At 34.9% G+C, this 13,236-nt stretch overlaps 1 protein-coding gene across 2 annotated transcripts in view; it reads right to left on the reverse strand.

Annotated features, from left to right (window-relative positions):
• scn4ab (sodium channel, voltage-gated, type IV, alpha, b) overlaps positions 1 to 13,236 on the reverse strand; it is a 176,423-nt gene that overhangs the window by 23,793 nt on the left and 139,394 nt on the right. The window contains exon 1 of one of the 2 annotated variants that reach the window (XM_059552969.1): positions 11,196 to 11,440. The exons of the other annotated variant lie outside the window; for it this stretch is intronic. The gene's annotated coding sequence lies outside the window, so the exon portion shown is untranslated. Of the gene's footprint in view, positions 1 to 11,195; positions 11,441 to 13,236 lie in introns of those variants that run through there. 2 annotated transcript variants of the gene reach the window in all.

Below are 13,236 nucleotides of genomic sequence, written 5' to 3' on the forward strand. Positions count from 1 at the left end.
TTTTCAACTTTTGCTAAGGTTAATTTCATAGCATTTTACAGTATGTACTGTATACACTATATATATATATATATATATATATATATATATATATATATATATGCGTGTGTGTGTGTGTGTGTGTGTGTGTGTGTGTTTGTGTGTGTGTGTATTTTTGGAAAGCTATAAATATAATTAATAAATGAAAATAAAAATGATTCAATAATAAAACAAAATTACTCAATTACTAAATAAACCTTAATATATGATATGCCAGTATCAAATTTTCATTTTGCGATTTGTTTCTCATGCTTTTATCATGGTATACGGTATTACCACGGTATTGAAATTTACAGTAGTTTCAAAAAAGTGGCCATAATACAGTATAACAGATTTAATAACTTTTTTCTTATAACAAAAATAACTGAACATTTAAATACAATAAAGCAATACAGAAAAATATATAAAGTTAAAAGTTTTACACAGATTAAAGTGCAAAAGAACTATAAAGACCCATAGGTATCACTTTACAATAAGACCTCATTAGTTAACCTTAGTTAATGCATTAACAGTCTCAATGTTACATTTGATAGAGGAGTTAATAATCTTTGTAAAAAAAAAAAAAGGTTTGATCATGTTAGCTCCTTAAATAATGCAGTTTCAACTTTCGATTTTCGTTGTAGTCCAGATTAAAATTTTACAAAAATTATAAATAGCCTATTAAGTCTAAATATTTAAGTATTTGGTGTTGTGATATAAATCATAGCAAATCCACAAATCTGAAAGGCTATTAAAATAAATGTTAAAAAGTAGCGCAGCTGCTTTATTTAAGGGGTTTCCAGGGTAGCGGCTGCATTTTCTGCAGTTTAGCGCCATCTGCTGTCAGAGAGTGAATGTGCTTTCATTCAGCACTTCTCTCACGTGTTCCCCATGTGCTTCTCTTATGTGCTTGTTTACATCAGAGCGCACAGAGTCTTTCAAGCAGCATACAGCGGTGTTGTGCATTTTGACCAGTTGATGGGAAAAGTATTCTTAAAATGCATTACAAATTCTGATTAATTTGTCATGTATAATTATTCACAGTATTTAGAAGTGCCCACGATAACAATATCGTGCATATTCATTACCATGATATATCGCATTACCGAATACCAGCACGTGTCTAGTTTTAATTAATATCTTTCACCAAATTTTCATTTATATATTTCAAATATGTATAGAAATAACCATTTGGGAATTGGCTTTCTTGACAATTCTTTTTTAAGACTAATTTCAAAACATTATGTCTTTTGTAAACATCAGTTCAAACAAGTACACACAAACTGATGGAACGAACTGCATACACACACACTGATATTCTATTTCATACATTAATAACCATTTGATATTTTTTATTCATAGTTTTAATTCATGTTAGATTTAATCTTTTTATGATGGATTTTCTTAGTTCTATTTAAAGTCTAGGTCTGAGACATAGGTTACTTAATTTATTTTTTATTTTTTATGATTTATTTATATACTTTAAACAAATAATAATAATACAAAATAATAAAATACAACATTTACAGAAACAGGGGAAAATGAAAATACACAAAACATTACAGAAAGAAGATGCACTGAGAATTATTTTCCCCTCAAAACAAATAGAATAAAATGAATAAATTAGAGTACAGTACAATCACATACAGTAACAGTAAACATAGCAGTGTACTGGCCAGGCAATACAAAATTAGTATCAAGTATTACTTATTATTAGTATTAGTATCTAGACTGGTGATAGATGTGGGGAGAGACAAGGGGATCACACACAAAGAGCAGGGTCAAGCTGGAGAGTTTTGATATGTTCACAAAGGGGTTGCCAAAGCTTGATGAAAATGGTGCTAGGTCGGTGAAGAGAGTACCTAATTTTCTCCAGTTTCATAAAATAAAGAACATCTCTTATCCAGCGAGTGTAAGATGGAGGGTGAGGGCTTTTCCAATCCAATAGAATTAAACGCCTAGCTAAAAGAGTCAGAAAGGCTACGGAATCTGAAAAGTGAGAAGGCAAAGAATGGCCAGGCAGGAGAACCCCAAATAAAGCTGTGACTGGACAGAGTGGGATATCTGCCGAGGTAATGGCAGACAATGAGACAAAAATTTGTCTCCAAAAGGAAGACAGGGCAGGGCAGGACCAGAACATGTGAATTAAAGTGGCTGAACCAGAATGACACCTGTCACACTCCGAGTCAATAGACGGGTTAATGCGTGCTAAGCTGGTCTTCGACCAGTGGGCTCCATGAACCACCTTGCACTGTATGAGTCTGTGACGTGCGCAGAGGGATGAGGAGCAAACCCTTTTCAGGACAGTCCTACTTAAATTTTTTTTAAAGAAAATGCATAAATAAATGGCCTGGAGGGACAAAAAGGGATGAACGTGTTCATACATATTGTAAGATCTGCTGTGGCTCAGGACCTGCCACATGAGAGAGGGCAGATCAGGCCAGCAGCGTGAAGGTGATCAACACAAGACTGTCTCTCAGGAACAAGTGTCACTCCAGCATCAGGCTATTTTGTTCCAGAAACAATGTTGCACGGCTTTAGGCCTTTGGCTCCAGTGCCAGAGACACTGAAGGAATCCACCGGCATGTTTAAAGCAAGGTGGAGGGGAGCTTTAGAAACAGGATGTTCGTGGAGAGCTGCCGATGTACCGTATCATGTGGAGGACTGACAGCAGGCCATGTTTATGAGCCTCTCGCACATTCTCAGTTTCACAAATAAGAGAATTTACATAAAGTGGAGCAGCAGCCCACTGTTAGCACAGTGAAATGGTAAGAGACTACTGATTCTACAGTATATCTATTCATTTCCCCAGTAAGGCTATTTTTAACCCAACACAGCAGTGAATAAGAGTGTAAGCTGTCAAATAAAATCTACATTTACATTAATGCATTTAGCAGAAACTTTTTTTCCAAAGCTATAACTCAAGGCTTAAAAAGGCTGATGTAATAAAGTTGTCTATCACTAATACAAAAATAGACTTTTCTCATTTTACTAAATGAGCTGTAATGACAATCAAAAACATTTATGCATAAAATACATGAAATGGCTTGACAAGCACAGTTTTCATATTAAACAACGTTTAAAGTTTGGGCAGGTCATACACTTGAGTTCAAAAGAAAGGGGTCAGTATGAAGTTTTTTTTTTTTTTTAAGAAATAAATACTTTTATTCAGCAAGGACCCAATAAATTGATCAAAATGACAATGATAAAAACATATATATTTTTAACCATTTTAATAAATGCTGTTCTTTTGAACTCTTTATCAAAGAATCTTGAATAAGGTTTCATGGTTTCCACAAAAATATTAAGCAGCAAAGCTGTTTTTAACATTGATAATGATAAGAAAATGTTACTGGAGCAGCAAGTCAACATCTTCAACTGATTTCTGAAGAATCATGTGACACTAAAACTAGAGTAATTAGGATGCAAACAAAATAGTTTTGCATCACAGGAATAAATGACATTTTACAATATATTCAAATAGAGAACTCTTATTTTAAATTGTCATAATATTTAATAATATACTGCTGTTTTCATTGTATTTTTTTAAACAAATAAATACATCCTCAGTAAGCATCAAAAGAGATTTCTTTCAAAAAATCGTACAAACCCCGAACTTGAACAGTAGTGTATATTTTTTAAAGTTGTCGATAGACTTGAATTATCATTGTCAATGATTATCAATAATCATCGCCATTAACAATGATATGCTATACTTTCTAATATTTCCAGAGAGCATTTGATTTGACAAAAATCTGTAGCACAACTTGAGTCATCAATATTTTTGGTCAAGAGAAAGATCACATCAACTTTTAAGAGTATACAAGCGTATAGTTAGCCTCAAAGCTAACAAACATAGATCAAAAGCCACATATAACTGTAATAAAGTTAAAGTAAAAGAAAGTAAAAAGTGACTGTAGGGAAACAGTACTAAAGAATGCCGGACATATAGGAATCACGTCAGTGTTCAGAGATGACTAACAATGAATAATGTGTCCGCTTATTCAAGTAATGACGGTAGGAGCTTTTTTGAGCAAGCATTACAACAGTGTTCATGACAACACTTTGTCACAGCTACAAGTGGCCACTACACTGTCCCATCACCCCGCCGCCGCTGGGTCGCGCAGCCCCGACCGCTCTCTCAGATATGAAATACAGTACCGTTCCTCCATCAGTGGCCTGTCATAAAACCACTCGTAGCTCTGATAAAGTGACGCCATAACGTGGTTTCAAAGAGCCCTGGACACAGACAGCTTTTACTAAAGTCTCTCTCTATCTTCTTGTTCTCTTTTGCATGCACACATTGTGTTCTCCTTCTCTCGTGGAGTCATATCTCGTTTGTACTCTGACACACTTCAACACTCTGACGCTTAGCGATCGCCTCTTGTCTAGCATCCTCACGCTGTGTGACTGCACGCGCTCCAGCCAAATACTCCATGTATGTATTCTGATGTATAGCAGACGGCCTCAGATCCTATTCTTGAACATTTCATGAGGAAAGCAAAACCATTTCAAGTTCAACAGTGAATTCTGCTAACACTGCACTGATACTAAGAAAGAACTCCAGCAATGTTATGGCCATGGCAGTGTCCCCGCTCTCCCCTCCTGTGACCTCTGACATTACTAACCGCCCTGAACAACAGCTATTCTGCTCTTTCTGATTATTTGAAATCATACTCACGTAGCTGCTTCACAATGTGACAGACCTAGAATATGCAGCAATACTACACTATTCTCTGTGGAAACACTGAATAAGCTTCAATCACACACCAAAACATTTGACAGTGCACTGAAACACAACTGGTTTAGAATTGACTTCACTCAGAAGTTCTTAGTAAGTTTCACAAATAATTACAAAGGAACAGCAATTACACATTGAATTTACTGACAGAAATATTATTTTCTTGTAAACATACTCTAATAATCTTTGTTTTATTTACAGCTTTGAAAAATAGTTTTTACAGTCTAGCTCTAATAACTTCTAAATATCAAAATGTTGTTGTAATTGCACCTAATAACAGTTTTAAACTTGAAAAATAAAATAAATAATAATAAAAATAATAATAAATCACTGACCAGCTTAACATGTTAAAATCTGTATTTTTGTCAAGACTTACAATTAAGATTTTTCAATTAATCTTATACAGGGTTTTGTTGTCTTTATCATAACACACAATGAAAAAATAAAATAAAATAAATTAAAAATAAATAAATTATAATAAAAAAATAAATAAAAAAAATAAAACAAACACAAAAAACAGGGTATTGTTGTTTATCATAACCACAAAAAAAATCATAATAATAATAATAAAATAATAATAATCTAGGACATAGTCTTCACACACACACATGACTTCTCACAATATTTCCTCATGTCCTCCCTGACATGTTATCAGGGTTGTGCACTCAAATTTCTCAATGGCTTATCATTCTGTTAAACCCATTGGGACTGTATTTCTCCAATTTCAGTGCTAGTGGCCAAGCAAGCATGAGAATCAAGACCTTGTCACAGCGGCCAAGAACAAACTAAACTCTAAGGCTAAACTCTACTGCTGTCACAAGCTTGGATCACTTTACATCCAATGCTGCTGTCTAGCGTGGCCCAGTTTTATTTTCCAATGACGAAAAGCATAAAACATCTCAATCATACGGTCATCACGCAGTCACAGATCACAGGTACACACACATACTTACACATATTTACAACTATTTATTTGATCAAAAATACAGTAAAACATAAATATTGTGGAATATTATGACAATTAAAAAAAAAAATCTGTTTTAATATATTTCAACGTTAATTTTTTGTGTTATGCGAAGCTGAATTTTGAGTCTTCAGTGTCACAGGATCCTTCTGAAATCTTCTAATATACTGATTTGAAACATTTATCATCATTTACAATTTTAAAAACAGTTGTGCTGCTTAATATATATATATATATATATATATATATATATACATATATATATATATATATATATATATATATATATATATATATATATACGTATTTTTTTAACTGTTTAAAAATTTAAAAGGACAGCATTTATTTGAAATAGAAATCTTTTCTAACATAATGTTTTCACTGTCAATTTTTTCAGTTTAATGTGTCCTTGCTGAATTTTTTTTTTTTTTTTTAAATCCTGACCTGATATATATATAATGTGTTAAAATAGAAATAAAGAATAAAACAGCAGCACTTTCACAAGTGTTCTCAGACTTTGAGAGCCACTGTACCCCATTGCACATTTATGAAAACATCTCCCTGCAGAGTCAACCAAACTAGATGAATGCGTCTTCAATGTCAGCACAGGCAAAAAAATCTGCGGACGTAAGATCTGAGGCTTCCAAGTGGGAAATGTATACCATTAATGCATCTTTATTAAGTAATCATGGTATACATTTCCAGCGCTGAAGGGCAGCGTAGGAAGTGATGATCTGCCTTGTGCAAGGCATGCATCTGAATTGAACAGGCAAACTAATTAAACGCAGAGGTGTGAAACTCATGTGCCCCAGTCTCAAGATACCCACATATCAACGTCATCTCATGGCCGACTGTCCCAGACATGCTTTAGGGCTCCCATACTGGGAAAACGGGACATCTTCCATACTGGAATTCGGGACATCTGAAATCTGAATTCATTCAATCTCACAAGGAGTTTGGCTTTTACCAGGAAAACATCTCTAAACAATGAATCAGTTCAGTTCAGTTCAGTCAGTTCTTCCATTCCCATGCACAACCAAGCCTAGCAAACTCTCAAAGAGGAGGTCCAGCGAGCAGTAGCGCAGGCGTCACTTCGAGGAGCCAGAGTCAGGACTTAAATGGAGTTTGGGCTGCTGACAGGTATTAATACGAGACAGAGACTCCAACCTGATCTGTGTGTCTAATGAAGGCCCGCGGGACAGGGGGCAACCTGGCCCCCTGAGATATCTTGCTCTCTTACTCATGGCATAAGCCTGGCAAGGATGTCGCAAGCTTTGGTAGGGTCTGGCAAAGAGTAGCAGGAGAGTAGTTGATCTGGGCCTAGACGTTCAAGAACATGCATTTGATCCTCTTAATTCCAAAAGGCAGCAGATGAAGCCATCGGCTCCCTAAAGACAGCCCTCCACTCACTTGCAGGACAGCAGGTGATCATTTAGCAGAGGCTCGCATAGTGAGGTTGTCACGATACCAGAATTTCTCTAGTCTATGACCTACAAATTGAATTAGAATATTCTTGATTCTAGTTTCAATACCATGGAAAAAGCTAAAACAGCATTAAACACACTTGCTACTGAAAAAGTTCGGTGACATGTAGTTCATGACCTTGTTCTGTTTGAGTAGCTATAGCAGCACTACTGCTTGCCACTGTGTTTTGCTGCTGATTCAAGCGACATTTCCAAGTTCAACTGCACGATCTTACTGTGATGAGGGCTTGGCTCATGAATATTAATGAGTTTATGTGACTGCATGCACCATGAAAGTTAGAAAACAACATTAGCACGACCAAATAACATAACATTCATTAAACAGACCATGCTTTCATAAACTATGGCATTCAAATATTTGGGGTCAGTACAATTTTGTAATGTTTTTAAACAGCAGTTCAGACCAAAAATAGAGCAATATTGTGAAATATCATCACAATTTAAAATAACCGTTTAGCCCATTCGTTTTCCAAGATACTTCAAATCCTGAAGCATTTATTTGAAATAGAAACGTTTGTAACATTTTAAATGTTTTTACTGTCACTTTTGATCAATTTAATGCATCCTTGCTGAATAAAAGTATTAATTTCTTTAACAATCTTACTGACTCCAAAGCTTCGAACAGTAGTGACTCATTGGTCATTTTGCAAGCTCTTACTGTATTGTACAAGAGCCACATTTCTTGCCTCATTAAAACAGACAAAAACAGAACAAGCTGAGAATAAAGTCATGGAGTTTCAAGAACAACATTACAAAATCAAAGCAGGAATATTTTGAGAATAAAATCAAAATTATGATAATTAAGATGATGCTTCTAAACCCATTAAAAATGATATTGTTACTTAAACCAGACTTATATCTACTTATAATACACAGAACTAACAAATATTGCTACTTAATATGCAATCACATTGTAATTGCTGTTAATAATGTTCATCGTCTGGCTGACTACGTCTTGTATTAATTTTTCTGAAAATTCCTGTCATTTGCACATAAACTGACAGTCACCACTTATAAGCTACTACTAAATATTGTAGAAACTTAATTTTCTGTAAAGTTGCTTTGTAATGATTTGTATCGTAAAAAGCGCTTTACAAATAAACTTGAATTGAATTATGGAGCAACTAATGCCTTTTTTAATTTGAACCTACAACCTTAGAATAAGCAGTCTACACCTCAGGTTGGTCTTAAGATATGTTTCTCAAACCTGCCTTTCTCATTTAACCGTAAATGTTAAAATAATTCAATGTTGTACAAATAATCCATAAAATGTATAAAGAAAAAAACACCTAATTGAATTATGTTCACACTGTATTACAGACGCTTATATGCTTGAATGGACACACAGATTCACACATGTGAACTAGACCGTCTGAGGTCAGCATGTCTGTAAACAGGATGTCTCTGGAGGTGAATATCTATGCCGAGAGATGGAAGAGAGACAGAATGTCGGCTCTAATGGCCAGATCAAAGGGAACTCCTTCCAAATAGACATCCTGCAGTGACATGGGACAGTCTCAGCCATGCAGTGCATCTGAAATCTGAATCTGAATCTCAGTGTTTTATCCAAGGGTAGGAGGAGATAGTTCATGTACATAAGTGTCTGGTCAGGAGTTAAAACATCTAAAAGTATCTCCAAAAATAAAGCCTGGCTATAAAAGAGCAATTCTATATTCATGCAGCAAGTTGCCTAGCAAAGGTAAACAGCTGACACTCTGCTTAGCGTCGTCATCTCTTTAAGCGGTTTAAATGGTTTGTGAATTTATCCACTGAAAACAAAATAAAGCTATTTGATAGTATATCCGAAAAATCACAAATCCATAGATATTACATTTCTTAATTTTACATTATCTGAAGGATTTATCATATCTGGAGGATGTTGTCATGTAAAAATTAAATATGTTATATATATACAGTTCAAAAGAAAAAGTCTATTACGTTTATTTAATCAAAAATACAGTAAAAACGGAAATGTTGTGAAACATAATTTTAAAAAGAATCTATTTTATTATGCTTTATAATATAATTTCTTTCTGTGATGCAAACTGAATGTTCAGTATCACATGATCCTTCAGAAATCATTGTAGTATGCTGATTTCACTTGGTGCTTAAGTAACACTTTTATTGTTATAAAAGTTGAAAACGTTTGTGCTGCTTAACATTTTTTTGCAGAAACGGTGATACATTTGTTCAGGATTTTTCAATGAATAGAATATATTCATTATTATTTTATTATTTTACAAATAATATTTGGAACAATGTCGAAGTCTGTGCTGTCACTTTTGATCAACTGAATGCATCCTTACTAAATAAAAGTTTGGTAACACTTTATTTGAAGGTGTCCTTGTTACACATGTTACATGTAATCACTACAATATATTATGCATAATTACATGTAATTAACCCTAAATCAAACCCTAATCCTAACCATATAGTAAGTACATGTAGTTAATTAATATTACTCAGTACTTAAATGTATACTTGCACTGCAACAAGGACACCTTAACATAAAGTGTAACCAAAAGTTTATTTGTTATACAGTGTCCATCTTATTCTTCTCGTAAAAATGTGTGCGAACATTTGTAAATTCTGTCTTTGGCCTCCGGTCTCATTTGCTTCAAACTGATGTGTCATATTATATCAGTGTATTATCTGAATTATGAACACACTGGTTTGTAATGCAAACAGTTTTACCATTTACTGTACGTTAGCCTACTCTTCTCCATATTTCCCTATAGCAGCTAATGAACCAGAAATCTTGCACACAGGCTTACTTCCACGTTTAGGAATAAGGTGGATATCATTAGAAATAAAGTGACATTCTTGTCTTTTCTCACTTCTTATTTCATCAAGATTCAGAACAGCACAGATTTCTACCCTAAACTCTCATTGCACAAATGAAGATGTGTTCATTATACATAAAAACCTCTGTGATACTAATCAGTCTTTGACCCTGTGTGCTCTCTTCTAAAGTTCCTGATTCAAATCAAACTATTTCCTCTCACCTCAACTGACTGTGCTCAGTATTTCAGAGTATCATTCATGCAAACCTGCAGCAGAACCACAAACAACAAGAAGTGACCCATCCTTAAATAATTAGCACATGGCACTAAGCAGGGCTGTCATCCGGGGGGACAACAAGGAATGTTGTTTGGGGCTCTGTGATGAAGATGCGCACTAAGTTCCTCTGAGAGAAAATAAAAAAGTTTCTTCAGGATTACAATAACAAGAAACGGCTGAAACTCCTGATAACTGATTTTAGGCTTTATCTCAGTATATCCGTGGACTTCTCTAACCAAACGAACTGCAAAATGAAGTGCAAGTACATGCACTTCTTCTGTGAGCATCATCTTTAAGAGAAAAAATTATCAATAAAGTGAGACATAGACAGTTGATCAAAACAGAATCAGAGAGACTGTTGGTGGGTACTGTGAGTGACCTCTCCACTGCAATCAGTGCCTCTGTGAATAATAATCAGTATTTATCCATTAGTTATTTGACAGAAAATAATTTATATAGAGAGAGTAGATCTTACAACTTGAGATGAGTACTTCAAACACTGAATGTGTAAAAATATGAACACATTGTTTGCCTTAAAGAGCACCTATTACAACCAACAATTGGGCTCAGCAGGTGGATCTTTGTAATCCATACTATAAACAGAATATGTCATAATAATCACAATAACAGAAAAATTAGGAAATAATAAAACTACAAAGCACAGATATACTTAAGTTTTCTAAAAGTAAAAAAAAAAGTAGTAGCCTATCAGTTATAGCTGACGTTTTGAACCAATAGAATATTTGGAAAAACTTATTCAGCTATGTTGCATAAAAGCACAAAGCAACTCTGAAGTTCAAACTTCAATGCCAAGTTATAAAAGACTAAGAAGATCAAGAGTGCTTTTAACCAGCCCATTAACATCTGTTGCCAGTACATGACGATTACAAAAATATCCTTATTACTTTTTCTTTCTTTTTTTCATTACCTTTCTCAGCAAGACAGAAGGTTTTCCTTGTATCCTACGTCCGAAGGTTAGTGTTTGTTCAAATCCACGCCGAAACTTCTGCTGGTCTGGGAGAAAGTCCAGGCTCCGGGCAGCTGTCGCTCACGCGCGGGTGTCTTGCATGAAACCTGAGAAACGCCTCAGGTAGGATCATCACTTCGCCTTAAACTTCGGACTCTCTGCCAACTTCCCACAACCCTCACACTCCTGGGGGATAAAACCCGGATTACGATATAAAATTCACGGTAATTTTCAAACAGCATAGTAATGTTCGTGGATAATGCAGTCACGTTCACTATATCTTAACATGCTGACAGGAGTGAACAAGTTTGTAGGCTAATTAAGACAGTTCTTAGCTGGCTGAAGGTGGATGTTCAACATCATCTAGAGAATTTTAGAACTAATAACATTAACTGTCTCATATATGTATTGAAAATTAAAGAGCTATCCTATTGAATTTTTAAATAGTTTACTACTTCTTCACAGGCCATCTGTGCCATGTCAAACGATTGCAACATCACCATAACCTGACATTATAAAATACGCGTGTCTTTTCCTCTTAAAATACACACATGCAGGCTAAACACACTACATTTCTTACACTAACCAGATTATTTATACACATATATTAATTTAATAGAGAAATGTTTCGAGGTTTGCTCAAGCGGCCACAGTCAAATGCGACAACAGCCGTCTCGATACTCTAGTATCTGTTTTCCAACGAATCGTTGATTTTAAAGGAGCGTTTCATTGGTTGAACAGACTGAACGAGTCTCTGTTTTGAATTTGAACGTGACTCAAAGCTTAACTGAACTACTCATCTTTCTTATTCATAAGTGAACTGAACGAATTCATACACGCTTTCTGGAATCCCGTAGTCAATTTGTAGACACGCACATTTTACTAAACAAAAACATTCGTTCATTCATTTGGTCGCCATTGAAAGACTTGGCATTTAATGAATCGGTTGAGTGAATGATTCAGTGAATCACTTATAGCCTAACCTATGAAAAAAAAATCCACCACTTGTCACCATCAACTGTAACTTGCAAATGACATGTTAAATAGCAACTGTAACGTGTCTACAAATTTCAGTGTCGGGGAATATGCTTTTAAAAGTAATGCTTTGGAATACTGCGTCACTCCATAAAAAAACGTAGCTAATTAATTGCATTACTTCATTACTTTTTAATGGAAAGTAGCCTAATGCATTGTTACTTTTACGTTACTTTTTGTCACCTGGGCTATGCTTGCATATTTTTTTTTACTTTGAAAATAAAAACCCAAAAGTTGTATTTTTGTTAACTGTAAAGGCCCTTTCATCAAAAAGTGAATTAATAAGGCAGGCTGGAGGAAGTGCCTCACAGTACTCCAGATTTCTCTCAACATGGGACAAGAGAGCTGTCAGTGAATAAATGGAAAAGCAAAATAACTTGTGTTACTTATTTTAAAAAGTCACTCTAAAGTAAATTTAAAAGCAATGTGTTGCTTTCTATCTGGATATTTTAGATCGGTCGTGGGCCCTGTGTCTCACCTGGATACCCGTTGATGGTAACATTTCCCAAAGTTCCCAACATTGCTCAAAAAGCTGCCCATGCAGTACATCAGCCAGTTTCATGAATGCGGACCATATAGCCTACGATGTGAAGAGAAACTGATATGTTAATAAAATATGTGGGCTATTATTAAGCATATATACAGGCTTTATAGGGTTTGTCTTTCAGTGAACAGAATTGTTCTATTCATTTCTGCCAAGTGGCTCTTAGAAAGCACATTTTTTTTTATATAGTTCATAATGTTCTATGATGAACTGTATTAAGTCATGTTTTTGAATATCTGTAGATGAAAACAGGAAATCGACTGAATAGACTGCATTCATGCATATGAGCAGATCAACTGTTCCCTCTCTTCATGTAGTCTCGTGTGTATATTTCCAGAGGATTTGGAAGAGGGTAAATCTGGTCCAGGATTTTCCAGATACAGACAGGCTTTGTGGAAGAATAAGCTACATCATACACAACAA

The sequence above is a fragment of the Carassius carassius genome, chromosome 1, assembly GCF_963082965.1.
Source record: "Carassius carassius chromosome 1, fCarCar2.1, whole genome shotgun sequence".
Classification (NCBI taxonomy): Eukaryota; Metazoa; Chordata; class Actinopteri; order Cypriniformes; family Cyprinidae; genus Carassius; species Carassius carassius.